The 17,886-nt window shown below is 39.9% G+C and overlaps 1 long non-coding RNA gene across 1 annotated transcript in view; it reads left to right on the top strand.

The window, feature by feature from the left end:
* Positions 1-7,669: 7,669 nt before the first annotated feature.
* The window catches only part of LOC141585187 (uncharacterized), a 200,447-nt gene continuing 190,230 nt past the window's right edge, over positions 7,670-17,886 (top strand). The window contains exon 1 of the long non-coding RNA XR_012518579.1: positions 7,670-8,266. This is a non-coding gene — a long non-coding RNA (uncharacterized LOC141585187). The remainder of the gene's footprint in view (positions 8,267-17,886) is intronic.

The following is a 17,886-nucleotide window of genomic DNA, read 5'->3' on the forward strand; positions in this document are numbered from 1 at the left end:
GCCGAGGCGGGTGGATCACGAGGTCAACAGATCGAGACCATCCTGGTCAACATGGTGAAACCCCGTCTCTACTAAAAATAAAAATTAGCTGGGCATGGTGGCACGTGCCTGTAATCCCAGCTACTCAGGAGGCTGAGGCAGGAGAATTGCCTGAGCCCAGGAGGCGGAGGTTGCGGTGAGCCGAGATCGCGCCATTGCACTCCAGCCTGGGTAACAAGAGCGAAACTGTGTCTCAAAAAATAAAAGAAACCAAAAAAAAAAAAAAAAAAAGAAGCTGGGCTCTAGGAAAAAGTGGGTTCCTCTCTTCTGGGTCCACTCATTCCTCCCTTTGTTTCCTCCCTCTCTGTGCCAAGGAATCTTGCGGTAGTCAGGGGCCTAGGTGAAGGGCAAGCCTTGCTCTTCCTCTGTTTTCTCCTGAACTTTTTCTGTGCCATGTGTCCTTACTATTCTGCAGAGGTCCCTGCCTTTCCAGGCTCATAGTGTCCTTACTATGTCATTTTTTTTCACAGAATCCTTAAACGAAGGCAAAGACAGAAAGAAACAGTAAGTAAACAAACAAAATGCCAAAACGCTTACGGTTTCATTTATTAAATAGGTTCAAATAACTTAATAGTAGTACTTTGTGTGGTGTCTGATAGTTCAACAATTTAAATATCCCACAACACGTGAGTTCATGATGGTGTCTAGCAAACGGTGGGTGTAGGCCACTGTGACAAAAAACCCAAAACGACTTCTATCTTTGCTGTTATATGCCTTAGCTTTTTTGTTTTGTTTTGTTTTGTTTTTTTTGAGACAGGGTCTTGTGTTATTGGCCAGGTTGGAGTGCAGTGATGTGATCACAGCTCACTGCAGCCTCAATCCCCTGGATTTAAGCCTCAGTCTCAGCCTTCTAAGTAGCTGGGACTATAAGCTTATACCACTATACTTGGCTAAATTTTAAGTTTTTTGTAGAGTTGGGGGTCTCACTATATGGCCCAGGTTGGTCTTTTTTTTTTTTTTTTGAGATGAAGTTTCACTCTGTCGCCTAGGCTGGAGTGCAGTGGCATGATCTTGGTTCACTGCAACCTCCACCTCCCAGGTTCAGGCAATTCTCCTGCTTCAGCCTCCTGAATAGCTGGGATTACAGGCGTGTGCTACCACACCCAGCTAATTTTTGTATTTTTAATAGAGACAAGGTTTCACCATGTTGGTCAGGCTGGTCTTGAACTCTTGACCTCATGGTCCATCTGCCTCAGCCTCCCAAAGTACTGGGATTACAGGCTTGACAGGTTGGTCTTTAACTCCTGGGCTCAAGAGATCCTCTTGTCTTGGACTCCCAAAGTGGTGGAATTAAAGGCATGAGCCACTGAGCCTGGCACGCTATATGCCTTCTTATGCACAAGAGTTCAGAAGGGTCTGCTTTTGAGTACCACTTGGCAGTAGCGAATGGTGTGGTTGTGGGAGGAGAACAGGATATTGTGGACAGTAAATGCCATACAGACAAATGGTTTGGTTGGGGAATCAGAGCCATTATAAGTATTGCTAAAACAAGAGATGTGTTGTAGAAAAGGGAAGGAGCTTGGATTTATTACAGAAAAAAGAAAAAACTGCCAGGGCGTGGTGGCCCATGCCTGTAATCCTAACACCTTGGGAGGCAGAAGTGGGTGGATTGCCTGAGCTCAGGAGTTTGAGACCAGCCTGGGCAACACAGTGAAATCCTGTCTTTACTAAGATACAAAAAATTAGCCAGGTGTGGCGGCGGGCGCCTCCCAGCTACTCGGGAGGCTGAGGAAGGAGAATTGCTAGAACCCAGGAGGCGGAGGTTGCAGTCAGCAGAGATCGCACCACTGCCCTCCAGCCTGGGCAACAGAGTGAGCCTCTGTCTCTTAAAAAAAAAAAAGAGAGAAAGAAAGAAAAGAGAAAAGAAAACGTGGTGAAGCGAAGTTTTGAAGGGGTAATGAGAATGATGGAGAGTCACTGGTCAATCTGCTGCATGGGTGACAAGTCAAAGACTACAGAAAAGCTCAGGAAGCCAAGCATGCAGCTAAGAAGGGTGAGCTCAGGAAGAGGTCTATGGATACCTGTTAGCCCTGTGGGTCCACAGTCAAGTGTCTGGGGCCACTGCTAGCAAGCAAGACCAAACTAGAGGAAAAATATATCTACATGCATGCAGTGACGGTGCTGGGGAGAAGTAGGAGGAGAACTGAACAAATAAAGAAGAGTTTTATTTAGGAAGATAAAGAGATGACAGATTTCTCAAGTAGTTAAGCAAATAAGCCCAAAAGAGAATTTAAAACATTAGATTCTAAGGCTAGAGAGTGTTTTGGGCAAAACGATCAAACAAAAAACGAAAGAAAAAAACCTCTCGCCATCATTTGTACCTCTTTTAATTGTCGTTTATTAATGTCCTCAACAGGAATGATTGGCATGTCAGTTGCAATGAATGAGGGAAATAAATGAGAGAATAAATGGTGTAAGCCCATTACTTTCCTCCAGTTTATTCACATAAAAGGAAAACTTCAAATGCTTTGGTAGTCATGGTAAAGGCAGTTGGTTGCGATACTGTCACATTTTCAGACAAATGAGTGTATGAGTTCTATTTAAAACTGTAAAAGCCATTGCGCATAGAAATACCTTGGCTTCTGACCTTAATTACATAGAGTCATATTGTAGTGTAAATATGAATTAGGCATTTGTACTTTTTTTTTTTTTTTAAGACAGCCTCGCTCTGTTGCCCAGGCTGGAGGGCAGCAGCTGGCGATCTCGGCTCACTGCAACCTCCGAGCCCCCGGGTTCAAGTCATTCTCCTGCCTCAGCCACTTCAGTACCTGGAACTACAAGCATGTGCCACCACGCCTGCATAATTTTTGTATTTTTAGTAGAGATGGGATTTCACCACGTTGGCCAGGCTGGTCTCGAATTCCTGACCTCAGGTGATCCACCCGCCTCGGCTTCCCAAAGTGCTGGGATTATAGCATGAGCCAGCGCACCCAGCCAAGCATTTGTAGCTTTAAGTCACTTTACCAGTACTAAAATGTTGGTAATCTGCTGGTTTAATGCTATAGTGAATTGTAGTGATGATTTTTTGGGTTGAAAACCATAGCCTGTAGTTCTCAGTGCCTAAAATCCTGACTAATTTAAACAGAGTGCAGAAGATGTACATTAGTCAGCTAATGCTGGATGACAATCACAAAATCTAGTGACTTAACATTGTAAGTATTGATTTCTTGTGCATTCATTTGTGTGTCCATTCTAGTTCAGCTTCTTCAAGCTCTGGCTGAGGGTTGGGCTCGAGTCACCTTCATGAATATTCCTTTTGGGACTTGGTCTGCGAAGTAATAGCTATCCACCAGAAGCTCTTTTCATGGCACTAGGAAGGAGTGCAGGAGGGCAAACTCAATCGCACAGACACAGTTCTAGCCTTGGTGCATGTCATGTATGCTAACATCTTATTGGTTAAAGAAAGTCACATGCCTAAATCCATCAGTAGGGAAGTGGGTTCCTTCTATGGAAAGGGGAAGAATGAACATTTCCTTAGCAACAATCTAATTTAACTGTAAGATGCTTTATATATTGCTATTATTCCTAAAATTTCTTTGACTTCTTAACATTTCAAATTATATAAGATTGTATTTAGTTGCAAGTGACAGAAAACCCAAGATAACAGGAACTTAAATAATGTAAACTTTTATTTAATACCTATAAGTAGAATCCACAGGAAAGCACCTAAAATGGCATAGTATCTTTATAATCTTCAAGAATGCAGTACCTTCTCTTCAGCTCTGTTCCTATTCCCAGGCTACTTCCTGATCCAAGAAGGCTGATCAAGTTCCAGCCATCACGTTCACATTCCAGACAGCAAGGTGAAGAATGAGATGAAGAAAGTCACATCTCTTCTCTTTCTAGAAGTTGCACACAGAAGTTTGCTTATGTTTTATTGGCCACAAATTATTGACATAATTACACTAGCAAGGAAAGTTAGAAACTTAAACTGTATTCCTGGAAGTCTCTAGGTATATATATTTGCTGTCGAAAATAATGGATTTTATAATGTCAATATACTATTAGAGAAGAACAGCTGTTGGTGTAAGCAATTGATAGTTTTTGCCACAAATTCCAAAGACACTACATTCTCAGCACTACCTAGCCTTTCAGTGAGATATTTTATTTCTTATTCTAAGTTCTTATAATAAAAATATGATTGTTAACAGATAAAGACACCATAGATATCATCCCTTAAATTAACATTCTGAGTTATTTTTAGTTACGGCTGGCAAGCTGCCAAAAAGAAAAAGGGAGAGGGAATGAAGTTTCTAATATGGATGTCAATTTTCTTTTTTTCTTTTTTTTGAGACGGAGTTTCGCTCGTTACCCAGGCTGGAGTGCAATGGCACGATGTCGGCTCACCGCAACCTCTGCCTCCTGGGTTCAGGCAATTCTCCTGCCTCAGCCTCCTGAGTAGCTGGGATTACAGGCACGCACCACCATGCCCAGCTAATTTTTTTTTGTATTTTTAGTAGAGACGGGGTTTCACCATGTTGACCAGGATGGTCTCGATCTCTTGACCTTGTGATCCACCCGCCTCGGCCTCCCAAAGTGCTGGGATTACAGGCTTGAGCCACCGCGATGTCAATTTTCAGTGGAATTATCCACCTCGACTACCTTCCAAGTTGATCCTGAGAATGAATTGTAGGGACAGCCATTACTTTATCTTGACTACTGTAATATGTTAATTTCAGTACATGGGTTCTTGAAAGACTTCAGAAAAGAGAACATTTCCTGTTATGAATAAATGGTTACCATTTGAATTAACCCAAAGACATTGATGGATTACTGCGTTTTGTCATCATCATTAACGTGTAATCAAGGTTATCCAAGATCTCTTCCCAACATACCTTTCTAGGTCTGTCTCCCACTACTCTTTTTCATGTATCTTTATAAAATTTATAATATGCTGAAAAAAATGTCAAGTATTATAGATGACTTTCTCAAACAAACTAGATTAATTGTGCCACCCAAATACATCCTGTATCTTACTTTTTTGCCTATGCTTGAGTCTCCTCTGTAGAGTGACCCTCATCATACCCACTATAAACTATTTCATTAGTTTAAGACCTAAACCAAAATCTTTTCTAAAAAAGTGTCTCTAGAATCCCACAATCAGAAGTGATTTTCTCTAAAGTCCAACCAGTATAACTGTATATTATATTCCCTCCTTCCTTTATTAATTCATAATGAATATTTATTAAAACCTATTATGTGTCACTGTGTTAGGTTTCATTCACAGCATTTATAGTCTAGTGGAAGGCATTAATCAAATAATATATTTGTTTTTTAGCCCATGATCTATCTCACATTATACTGCTATTGTTCATCTTCCTTACTTCCCCAAGCACTGAAAACAAATGGAAACGCTGTGTCTCACTATGTGACTCCCCTTTTGACACCTAGTACTGTGCTTGCACTGTTAGTTAAATGTTCAGCAGCAACATTTAATGAATATTTCATTTATTGCCTTACTCTTCAGCCCGAGGGCAGCATTTCAAAGAACGTGAGTTACCATTAACTGCTGTAGAAAAATTCATTTGAAATTGAAACATACATTTAAAAAGATATACATGTATCTTCATAACTGGAGTGCTGAGGATGGAGAATAACCTATAAGATGAAAATCCAATGTGTTTGCCTTATTAGAAATGCAAATGTGTACTAATATATGATTATGAGAATAGCACGTGTCCAATGTCCAGATGTGCAAAAATCACATAGATAAAAACAAATCTCTATCTCATCTTTGTCTTGCATAATTAAAAGAAAGAGCAAACGATAAACGAATGATATTCAGGCATTTTTAGAAATACTTGCATCCTGGTACAAGCACTGCTCTAGTATTATGTTTTCTAGGCTCTGCAGCCTTTTCCTTGTTTCCTACTTACTCAGGCTTCTGATCTATGGAGTGGATCATAATTAGGAATCTGCTGGTTCTTTAACTTTGATTCAATTAGCCATATGTTACAGGCAGCAAACACAGTGGCTGTCAAACTTTTGCAATTACCAAGGGGGAAAGTCTGTGAGGTCAAAACTATGAACTTATAAAAAGCTCTTGAAGTGAAGGCGAATCTTAATTGTGGAGCATTAATCAGAATTTTGTCTGGCCATTCATTAATCATCTCACATGGACCAGCTCTGGAAATAGCAGCCTTTCATACACGTGGGACAGAAGCACTGAGCTCTCAGAGCAAAGGTATCAGAAAAGGCCATGAGTAAATATGCAATTCTGTTTACATTCTTCATCCCAACAATGAAGAAAAATCAATAGGCTTACAGAACATGGCAACTGTCCTTTGAAATGAAGGCTCTCTGAAAGGTAGTTTTTCTAGCTCATAAGGGCTGATTCCGAGTAAGTGATTCACTCTTTGTGGAGTGCTACATGCTTAACGAGGGCTGTGCTGGGTCACCCTGGAGGTGGAAAATCCTTGGAGGGTCACTGTTAAATTCACTTTATCGAAAAGGCAGAACATTTAAATTTAAACATTTGAGATTCAAAGCTGTGTTAGTTCAGAACTTCTCTGTTACATGCTGATTTGTTGGAGAAAGGGGGTTGGAAGTCCTGGGGAGTAGATAACATTTAAAAAAATACTTCAAAGAAAATGAGCATTGAAGCATGTCGTTCTTGAGGAAAAACTCACATAATTAGGTAGGCTTTGTGAAGAAATCTACTGCTTTAAAAAAAACCTATTAATTTTTTGGCTAACCTACCCATTCATGCTCTTCTCCGTAGAAGGAGGAACTGAGTTACAATACAGCCACACTCCACTTAAAATAACGTTTATTCAATAGCGGGTCTGCCTTGTAGGCTTACCTCCTCATAGAAAAGGCCTATTATAAATCCCGGTAATTTTCCCATGAGTTCTACAAAGAGTGTTTCCTTGTGGTGGGTTTGAATACTTTATCCACTATAATTTGAATGTCTCAAATGATGTCACTTCAAACTGTTTCCCTCAGGAGGTTGCTCTAGTCTAAAAAATATCTTCATTAAGAGATTTCTCTGGTATTTAACCTGGAATTTAAAAACTCTGCTTTATCAGGAGGCTGAGGCTGGAGAATTGCATGAACCCAGGAGGCAGAGGTTGCGGTGAGCCAAGATCGCGCCATTGCACTCCAGCCTGGGTAATGAGAGCGAAAACTCTGTCTCAAAAAAAAAAAAAAAAAAAAAACCAAAAACCAAAAAAAAAAAACAACTCTGCTTTATCTGTTATCAGAAACAGGTCCTTTCCCCTCCCAGCTTTAACCACTGAACTTTGTTCAAGAAGCCAGTGTGTTCTAGCATGAGAAAGATTGTTATCTTTTCTTCATAAAATAAGTGACTTTCAGCTCAACTGTATTGAGTGCATTAAAATTCCCATTTGATTTATTTTGCTCTAGGTATGTATCATTGTCTGTGGACAGTAGCAGAGATTTTAGCCCAGGAAAAGTTAAGGTTTGGATGGGGGAGGGTGAAGGTGAGTGGAGAGGATTTTAAAGTATAAATGTTTACTCTCTCATATCAAATAGACATTTAAAAAAATATTGAGAGAGTAAACATTCATCTAGTGGAATAGAAACTGAGGAAATCAATGAAGCCACATGAATATAGGTGTGACCTTTAGACTTTTTTCTTTTTGAGGTTAACAAAGTAGAAAAGTATCTTGCTAAGAAGTCAGGGCACAAATTTCTGACCCCTTTAAGAACATCTACCATAACAGTTTAGCTTTAAGTACTTCTACTTATTTGTTTATTTAGAGACAGGGTCTCACCCTATCACCAAGACTGGAGTGCAGTGGCACTATCACAGATCACTGCAGCCAACTCCTGGGCTCACGTGATCTTCCCGACTCAGCCTCTCCAGTAGCTGGGACTACAGGCATACTCCTGGCTAATTAAAAAAAACTTTTTTTTTCTTTTGTAGAGACAGGGTCTCTCTGTATGTTGCCCGAGATGGTCTTGAACTCCTGGGCTAAATGCTTCTTCCTCCTTAGCCTCCCACGTAGCTAGGACTTCTGCGTTAAATTTACTAGCTTAATTGGAATGATAAGGGAAGTGAGGGTTGCCAGAGCCAACACGTTAAATGCCTGTCTTGGGTGGCAGGCAGCTCCGTGGTGAAGAGAGAGCTCACTGGGCTCCTTCCTGTGATGGGCTGCCACGCAGGGTGAGGATTTTTGCCACCGTCTCTCATCGGTTTCAAGTGTGCGTGCACATTGACAGTTCTCCTAAGGAAAGCAGAGCACTCCTACAGAGGTCCTGGAGGGTATGTACAGCAGCTGATAACTTTTTTTTTCTACTGGGAGAGCTTTAATTTAAACTACATGTGGTTTGAAATATTTGCTGTTCTTTCTCTTCTGAAAATCCTTACAATTCACTTTGCATAAAAAGAAAAATTCTAAATTTCATTTAAATTAGTGAGATGACAGCTTCTGTAAGAATTGCTGTGTTGTGAAAATTAGCTGGGCACGTGGTGGCAGGTGCCTGTAATCCCAGCTACTTGGGAGGCTGAGGCAGGAGAATTGCTTGAACCTGGGAGTGAAGGTTGCAGTGAGCTGAGATTGCCCCATTGCACTCCAGCCTGGGAGACAAGAGTGCAACTCTGTCTCAAAAAAAGAATTGCTAGCCAGGCGCGGTGGCTCAGCACTTTGGGAGGCCGAGGCGGGTGGATCACGAGGTCAACAGATCGAGACCATCCTGGTCAACATGGTGAAACCCCGTCTCTACTAAAAATACAAAAAATCAGCTGGGCATGGTGGTGCGTGCCTGTAATCCCAGATACTCAGGAGGCTGAGGCAGGAGAATTGCCTGAACCCGGGAGGCGGAGGTTGCGGTGAGCCGAGATCGCGTCATTGCACTCCAGCCTGGGTAACAACAGCGAAACTCCGTCTCAAAAAAAAAAAAAAAAAAAAAATAGAATTGCTGTCTTGTGCTTTAATGTATGATTGTTGAAGGCACAATGCAAAGGCCAGGGCTGAATTTAAGAGTTTAAGAGGCCATTTGCTGCAAGTAGCAGTGTCACTGGATACCACCAACAGGTTCTTGTTGAAGTTTTTGTTTGTTTGTTTGTTTTTTAAAGCTTTTAGATTTTGCAATTAAAACATATATAGGCCAGGCACTGTGGCTCACGCTTGTAATCCCAGCACTTTTTGAGAGGCCAAGGTGGTTGGATCATTTGAGGTCAGGTGTTTGAGACCAGCCTGACCTACAATGTGAAACCCCACCTCTTAGCTTGGCATGATGACAGGTGCCTGTAGTCCTAGCTACTCGGGAGGCTGAGATAGGATAATCACTTGAGCCTGGGAGGCGGAGGTTGCAGAGATCTGAGACTGCGCCACTGCATTCCAGCTTGGATAACCTCCGTCTCAAAACAAAAACAAAAACAAAAACAAAACCAAACCCAAAAAACAAAAACAAAACAAAAAAAATGTGTGGCCTAACAATTTATCGTAGGGCATGTAACCACCACCCAGAGCAAGAAATAAAATCTTCATTGCAGCACTATTCACAGTAGGAAAGGTATGGACTCAATCTAAATGCCCATCAATGACAGATTGGATAAAGAAAAATGTGGTACATATGCACCATGTAATACTATGCAGTCATAAATAAGAACAAGATCCACTTTGGGAGGCTGAGGTGGGTGGATCATGAGGTCAAGAGATCGAGATCATCCTGGCCAACATGGTGAAACCCCGTCTCTACTAAAAATACAAAAATTAGCTGGGCATGGTGGTGTGCACCCATAGTCCTAGCTACTCAGGAGGCTGAGGCAGGAGAATCCCTTGAACCCAGGTTGCAGAGGTTGCAGTGAGCCAAGATCATGCCACTGCACTCCAGTCTGGTGACAGAGCGAGAGAGACTCCGTCTCAAAACAAACAAACAAACAAAAAACATAAACAAGATCATGTTCTTTGTGGGAACATGGATGGAGCTGGAGGCTATTATTTTTAACAAACTAACACAGGAACAGAAAACCAAATACCACATATTCTTACCTATAAGTGGGAGCTAAACGGTAAGAACTTAGGAACACAACGAAGGAAACACAGTAGACATTGGGGTCTACTTGAGGGAAGAGGATGTGAGGAGGAAGAGGAGCAGAAAAGATCGCCTTTGGGTACTGAGCTTAATACCTGGGTGATGAAATAAGATGTACAACAAACCCTCGTGACACATTTTTACCCATGTAACAAACCTTCACATGGACCCCCAAATCTAAATTAAAAGTAACAAAATCCTGCCAGCACCCCGGAAGTCCAACGTATGTTCCCTTCATCTTTCCTTGGCCATTATAGTAATCACTGCCTGGCTTGCTTTATAGATTTATCTCTAGGCATGTGTTGCCAAACTCTATAGTTTAGTTTTGTCTGTTTTGAATTTTATAGTAAGAAGTTACACAATATAAATGCCTTCATGGCTGGCTTCTTGTGCTGAACATATTTGTGAAATTTACCCAGGATTTTATTTTAACTGTAAGTTTTATTTTTCAGTATTTTGAAATCTTCCATTATAGAATTATACCTACAATTCATTTATCGATTTTACCATTAATGGGCATTTGGGTATTTTTAGTTGGTGACAAGATCAAATAGTACTACGCTTAGTGCACGTATGTACATATTTCTGTTGTATCTGCTCCTAGGAGCGGAAGTGCTAGATCCTACAGTGTGCTTGTATTCAGTCCTTAGATACTGCCAAACTCCTTGCTAAGCAGATTGTACTAATTTTATATGCCAAACAACAGAGAATGCCTCAATGACTGGTATTTTCAGTCTTAAGTTTTAGCCACACTGATGGGTTTGTAGTGGTACTTTATTTACTTTTAGTTTACATTTTCCCTGAGTTTACATTAACCAATGAATTCAGTGCCTTTCATATGTTCATACCTTCATTGACTCTTTGGATATCATCTTTTGTGAGGTGGCTGTTCAAATCTCTTGCACATTTTTCTATTTGTTCATCTTTATTATTATTATTGGTTTGTAGGATTGTTTATATGTATTAAAAACATTGTCTCCTACTTGTGTTTTACTTTTTACTGTCTTACTGGTGTCTCAGTAAACTTGACGTAGTAACATTAATTAGTCCTTCTTTTTATGAGTTTGCTTTTTGTGTACTGTTTATGAAGTCTTTTCCCATTCCATCTAGGTCATGAAAAAATTCTACTAACATCTAGAAGCTTCAGAATTTTGTTTTTTTCACACTTAAATTTGCAGTCTCTCTGGCACTGGTTTCTCTGAGTGGTATGTGATTGAGTTTATAGTTCATTTATTTTTTTCACCTCTGGGGAGATCCAGTGTTATCAGCAACATTTATTGTAAAGTTTTGCTCTCCCTACTATTCTGAAGTGCCATGTTAGCTGTAATTCAGGATCTAGGTAAGAACAGGTCTATTTCTAGCATTTTGTTTTCATTTCATTGTTTTATTGTCTGTCATTTGATCAATACTATATTGTCTTAATTATTTTTACATTTAGGGTGTATCAATGTCCTGTTACAGTAAGTCCTTGCATCATGTACTTTTTCAAGAGTATCTTTACTATTCTGAATCTATTGCATTTCCATATATTTCCATTTTGGAATCAGACTGGCCCAATTGCATTTTAATGCGTTTTCATTTTAGGACCAGCTTTTCCAATTCTGTAACAACAACAACAAGACAAATATACATAACATAAATGTAAACACACACATAATATATATAAGCACACACATATAAAACAAATTTAAAAATGGGTTAAGATTTTAGCTGGGATTTTACTGACTCTATACAGCAGTTTGAAAAAATTGACATTACATTACTGAGTCTTCAAACTCATGAACATGGTATGTCTCTCCTTTTGTTTTAGTCTTCTTTAATGTCTCCCAGTGTTTTATAGTTTTCTGTTTAGAGGTCTTATACGTTTTTTGTTAGATTTAATATTTAATAATTTAACGTTTTTGGTTTATAATAAATGGTGTCATTTAAAAATTTTATTTTCTGTTTATTGCTGGCATAAGGTAATCTATTTAGGAGCCTCTGAAGCTTCTGGATGGTATCAAGAGAATATTCTTCCTGATCTAAAGTGGGAAAGGAATACAGTTATCTACTTATGTAGCAATTTTGATGAACTGTCTTATTAATGCTAATTTTCTGACATTCTTTTGGCACTTCCGTGAACACATGCACATATCATCTGGATTTTATTTCTTACTTGTTTCTTTCTAGTCTTTTCCCCCATTCCCTAGCCTCAGCTACTTTCTCTTTTGTTTTACTGTATTAGCTGGGCTCCCTTTCTGTACTGGTGGCTACCTTCTTCCAATGTTGAAAGGAAGTGGTGACAACAGACATTTTCATCTTTTTCCAGATCTCGGTAGAAAGCTTTCCCCATTTCACCGCTAAGCATAATGCTTGCTGTTTCTTTCCTTTTCATATTCTTTATCAAAATAAGAAAATTACCTTCTATTGCTAGTTTGATGCAAATTTTTATAATGAATAGATTCTGAATTTTATCACAGTATTTTCTCTATCTATTTAAATGATCATATGAATTTTCTCTTTTCCACTAATATGATAAATTGCACTGCCTGATTTTTAAATCTTTAACCAATCTTGCACTTCTAGAATGAACTCAGATTTTTATATTTTGCTAAATTCGATTTGTTAGAATTTTGTTTAGGATTTTTTTTCAATCTGTGCTCTGAGTGATATTGGCTTAGACTTTTGCTTTCTTGTAGCATTTTTGTCATGGTTTGATATCAACGTTATCATAATAACTTCAAAAATAAAGTGAAACAGTGCCTCTCATTTGCTGTTCTCTAGAAAAGTCTGTTTAAACGTTTGGTAGAATTTACCAGCAAACCATCTGGGCCTGTCATTTTCTCTGTGGGAAGAATTTAAATTGAGAATCCAGTATCTTTAACAGGCCGTTTAGACTTTTTATTCTTGTCTTAGTTTTGGTGGCTTGTACTTTGTCCATGTCATCTAAATTTTATTGTATTTATTTTTGAGACAGAATCTCACTCTGTTGCTCAGGCTGGAGTGCAGTGGCATGATCTTGGCTCAGGGAAACCTCTGCCTCCCGGGTTCAAGTGATTCTTGTGCCTCAGCCTCCCAACTAGCTGGGATTACAGGTGTGCACCACCATGCCCAGCTAATTTTTATATTTTTAGTAGAGATGGGGTTTTGCCATGTTGCCCAAGCTGGTTTCAAACTCCTGGCCTCAAGTGATCTGCTTGCTTCGGCCTCCCAAAGTGCTGGATTTCAGCCATGAGCCACCATGCCTAGCCATGTCATCTAAATTTTAAAACTGATTGACACGAATTTTTTTTTTTTTTTTTTTTGAGACGGAGTTTCACTCTTGTTACCCAGGCTGGAGTGCAATGGCGCGATCTCGGCTCACCGCAACCTCCGCCTCCTGGGTTCAGGTAATTCTCCTGCCTCAGCCTCCTGAGTAGCTGCGATTACAGGCACTCGCCACCATGCCCTGCTAATTTTTTGTATTTTTAGTAGAGACGGGGTTTCACCATGTTGACCAGGATGGTCTCGATCTCTTGACCTTGTGATCCACCCGCCTCGGCCTCCCAAAGTGCTGGGATTACAGGTGTGAGCTACCGTGCCCAGCCAACACGAAATTTTTAAAATAATATCTTCTTTTTTTCTTTTGTAGAGATGAGTCTCATTATGCTGTCCAGGTTGGTCTTGAACTCTTGTGTTCAAGTAATCCTCCTGCTTTGGCCTCCCAAAGTGCTGGGATTACAGGTGTGAGCCATTGTGTCTGGCCTACAATATGTTGTTATGATCATTTTAATGTCCGTATGATCTAAAGCAGGAGTTGGCAAACCGTAGTTCTCAGGCCAAACCTGGCCCATGGCCTGTTTTTGTTTGGGCCAGTGAGCAAAGAATGGTTTTTAGATTTTGAAAGAGTTATTAAAAACAGAACAACAACAACCAAAACACAAGAATATGTGACAGAAACCAATTTCTGCTCTTAGCTTTAATATTTCCTTAGTTTAAATTTGTGACTTAATTTCCTGTTCCTTTTTAAATTTCTTGAGAACCCGGTTTTCATAAATACTATATTCTGTGTGTACTAGAAAAGGACAGGTTTGCTATGCTGTTATTCAAGTCTTCTATCTCCTTACTGATTTTTTGTCTTTTCATTCTATTGGTTAGTAAGAGTTGTATTACAATCTGCCCCTTTTATTATGGATTTATATATTTCTTTTTGTAGTTCTGATATATTATTGCTCTACATTTTTTGAGGCCATAGCATTAGACACATATAAATTTAGAGTTGTTATAACTTCCTAGTGAATAAAATCTTTTATCACTATTAATTGGGATGGAAGGGAAGTACATTTTAAGCAGTAGCAACCTTCTAACAATACATAGATAAAAGAAAATGTAGGCCGGGCGCGGTGGCTCACGCATGTAATCCCAGCACTTTGGGAGGCCGAGGTGGGTGGATCACGAGGTCAAGAGATCGAGACCATCCTGGTCAACATGGTGAAACCCCGTCTCTACTAAAAATACAAAAATTAGCTGGGCATGGTGGTGCGTGCCTGTAATCCCAGCTACTCAGGAGGCTGAGGCAGGAGAATTGCCTGAACCCAGGAGGTGGAGGTTGCGGTGAGCCGAGACCGTGCCATTGCACTCCAGCCTGGGTAACAAGAGCGAAACTCCGTCTCAAAAAAAAAAAAAAAAAAAAAAGAAAATGTAAAAGATATTTTGGAAGAGGAAGTAATACTATTTAATTACATCATGAGGTCTGTTTAGGGGAATAGAAAAAAGGCTATAAAAATAAAGGGGGGCTTTATTTTGGTTTGCTTCAAGCGACAGAGTGAGAAGTTTGTATCTAAGCCATCCATAAATTTTTGAATCCAGTTTTTTTCACCAAAATTCAACTTTGTCACAATCGTAAGCAATAAGAAAGACTGTGACTTAAGGTTTTCTACATTTTTATCTAAAATAAGTTATCTTAACCACTTATTCTTAAACATCCAATTTTAGTAATTATTCTACCATCTTATTTCATTTTTCCCAAGAAAGGAGAGTAGGTTTTTACAAACAAAAATAATGAATGAGTGCTCATTTATTATCCTTTCCTGAAAATATTCATGCTAGGTTTTCCTTTGTTTTCTTCCAAACAGTGACTTTTAAAAGAAAATAACTGATGGAAAAACAAAGTGAAAGTCTTGTCTCAGAATTCAGCTCAGTGTCAGAGTGATGTATATGCTCCAGTTTTACCTTAGACAGAGAGAGTGGCTGCAGTGTGACTCTGATTTGGTGGGTGGCTTAGGTTAGGATTCAGGACCCATTCAGCTGAGCTGAAGTTGCAGTGTGACTTGCTTGGCCACTCTGGGCTTGCAACTGGCTAAAGGCCGGAATGGGGGAAGGCGCAGTAGAGCAGACTTTAGAGCACACAGATGTTCACTTAATGGACAAAAAACTGCTCTGCCCTTTAGACTAGCCTAACTTCTGGCTCACCTAACAGCCACCAAATCCACAGCAACCTTATCAGCAATGATTTATCAGAGACTGAACTGTTCATTTTTGTTTGTCTGAATAGGGCCCTCTATCTTTCCAGCCTTCTATTAGTCTGTACTAAGGATTCAGAAAAAGGCAGGTGCTAGCTGGGATGGGAGGCTGATGTCCTTATCTGACAGGAGAGGTATCTATTACATGACTGGCTCTGTTCCCTGCTCAACCACTTACGTGTAGTGAGGCCACAGATAAATTATTTTATCTGTCTCTGCTTTCGTTTCTGTATCTGTAATCTGCAGATAATAGAGTTATACGTACTCCTTACACACTTTAGTGACACACTTGTGAAGATAAATTGAGGTTGAATTGTAATGTGTCTGCAAAGTCCCAAGAGCTTTGGGAATAAAGGCTATCTATAAATAAAAATGTATTATGAATGCCTGAATTTTAATAAAAGCTTTTATATTTTACCCTCACGGCACTTTAGAAAGTCATAACTGTTGAATATTGAACAGATCTTTTTTTTTCCTCTCTCTCCCCTGCCTGAAATAACACTTTCTAAACTAAGTTAGATCCTGGGAGATATTCATAAAGAAGATAAAGTTTGTTTCTGTGCTTCCAGGTTTCCCATTTTGCCCTGTTTTCCTTCTCAGGATGATACATTTATACTACTATTCCAAATGGGTTCAGGACTTTCAATGACTTTTTACCCCCATCAAAATACACTCTCAGTCAAAAATTTAATAAACGTATCGATTGGGGCATACATAACTGACTGACAAGCCTAATGTGTTATCTTTCAGTGTTTTTAATCTTTTAAACCACGATATTCTTTAGCCAAAGGATTTAATCTAAAGTGGGAAGTTTGGGTTTGAATCTAAGAATGGAGTGGAGGTGTTGATGCTGACAGGGACAAGGAAAGAAGGCAAGTAAATTGAAGCTTCTTCTTCTTTTTCTTTTTTTTTTTTTTGGAAATGTGGTCTTGCTCTGTTACCCAGCCTGGAGTGCAGTGGTGTGATCTTGGCTCTCTGCAGCCTCCACTTCTCGGGTTCCAGTGATTCTCCTGCCTTAGCCTCCCAGACATGGGATTACAAGTATGCGCCACCACGCCTGGCTAATTTTTTTTGTAGTTTTAGTAGAGATAGGTTTTCATCATGTTGGCCAGGCTGGTCTCGAACTCCTGATCTCAGGTGATCCACCCAAAAGTGCTGGGATTACAGGCATGAGCCACTGCACCCAGCCATAAGATGGAGCTTCTGAAGTACAGGCATTAAAAAATAACTCCAGTATCACACACTTTATATATAATCAGGCATAATGAAGAACACTAGGGAATGCAACCCTCACTGAAGTAGATATTATTTGTTACATTTTATAGATAAGGGTACTGAGGCTTGAAGAAGTTAAATAAGTGAGATCACACACTTAGAACGTAGCTGAGCTGAGCTCAAACAAGCTTGCTTGAGTCCAAAGTAGTTTTCTTGCCGTGTAGAATAACAAAACAAATCATAAATATGTAGAACTATGTCTGGGGTTAACTCGACTCAACTTGTTTTGATCCTTTGTTGCTAGCCAAGCACACATTTTTTTGGTGCCAGCAGTCTTGATGTCCCTGACTAATTTTTTTTTTTTGGTGGGGGACCGAGTTTCACTCTCGTTTGCCCAGGCTGGAGTGCAATGGCAAGATCTCAGCTCACTGCAACCTTCTCCTCCTGGACCAAGTCAGTGTCCTGCCTCAGCCTCCCAAGTAGACGGGATTACAGGCATGCACAACCATGCCCAGCTAATTTTGGATTTTCAGTAAAGATGGGTTTTCACCATGTTGGTCGGGCTGGTCTCAAACTCCCGACCTCAAATCATCTTCTCTCCTTGGCCTCTTAAAGTGCTGGGATTACAGGTGTGCGCCACCATACCTGGCCCTTGAGTGTCATTTTTGCCACTAAAATACATATATGTGTTCTCTGGAAACAATTATATTGTGGTAAAATGTCAAAATAGATCTTTGGTATATTCCAAATGCTTTTCAGTATATTACCAAGTTTAGTAATAAATGTATTTTAATTAAAAATCAGAAAAAAAAAAAGGCCGGGCACAGTGGCTCAAGCCTGTAATCCTAGCACTTTGGGAGGCCGAGGCGGGTGGATCACGAGGTCAAGAGATCAAGACTATCCTGGTCAATATGGTGAAACCCCATCTCTACTAAAAATACAGAAAATTAGCTGGGCATGGTGGTGTGTGCCTGTAATCCCAGCTACTCAGGAGGCTGAGATAGGAGAATTGCCTGAACCCAGGAGGCGGAGGTTGCGGTGAGCCGAGATCGCGCCATTGCACTCCAGCCTGGGTAACAAGAGCGAAACTTCGTCTCAAAAAAAAAAAAAATCAGAAAAAAATTGCCAATGCTGTAATAATGCATTTATG

This window comes from Saimiri boliviensis, chromosome 7 (assembly GCF_048565385.1).
Source record: "Saimiri boliviensis isolate mSaiBol1 chromosome 7, mSaiBol1.pri, whole genome shotgun sequence".
Taxonomy (NCBI): domain Eukaryota; kingdom Metazoa; phylum Chordata; class Mammalia; order Primates; family Cebidae; genus Saimiri; species Saimiri boliviensis.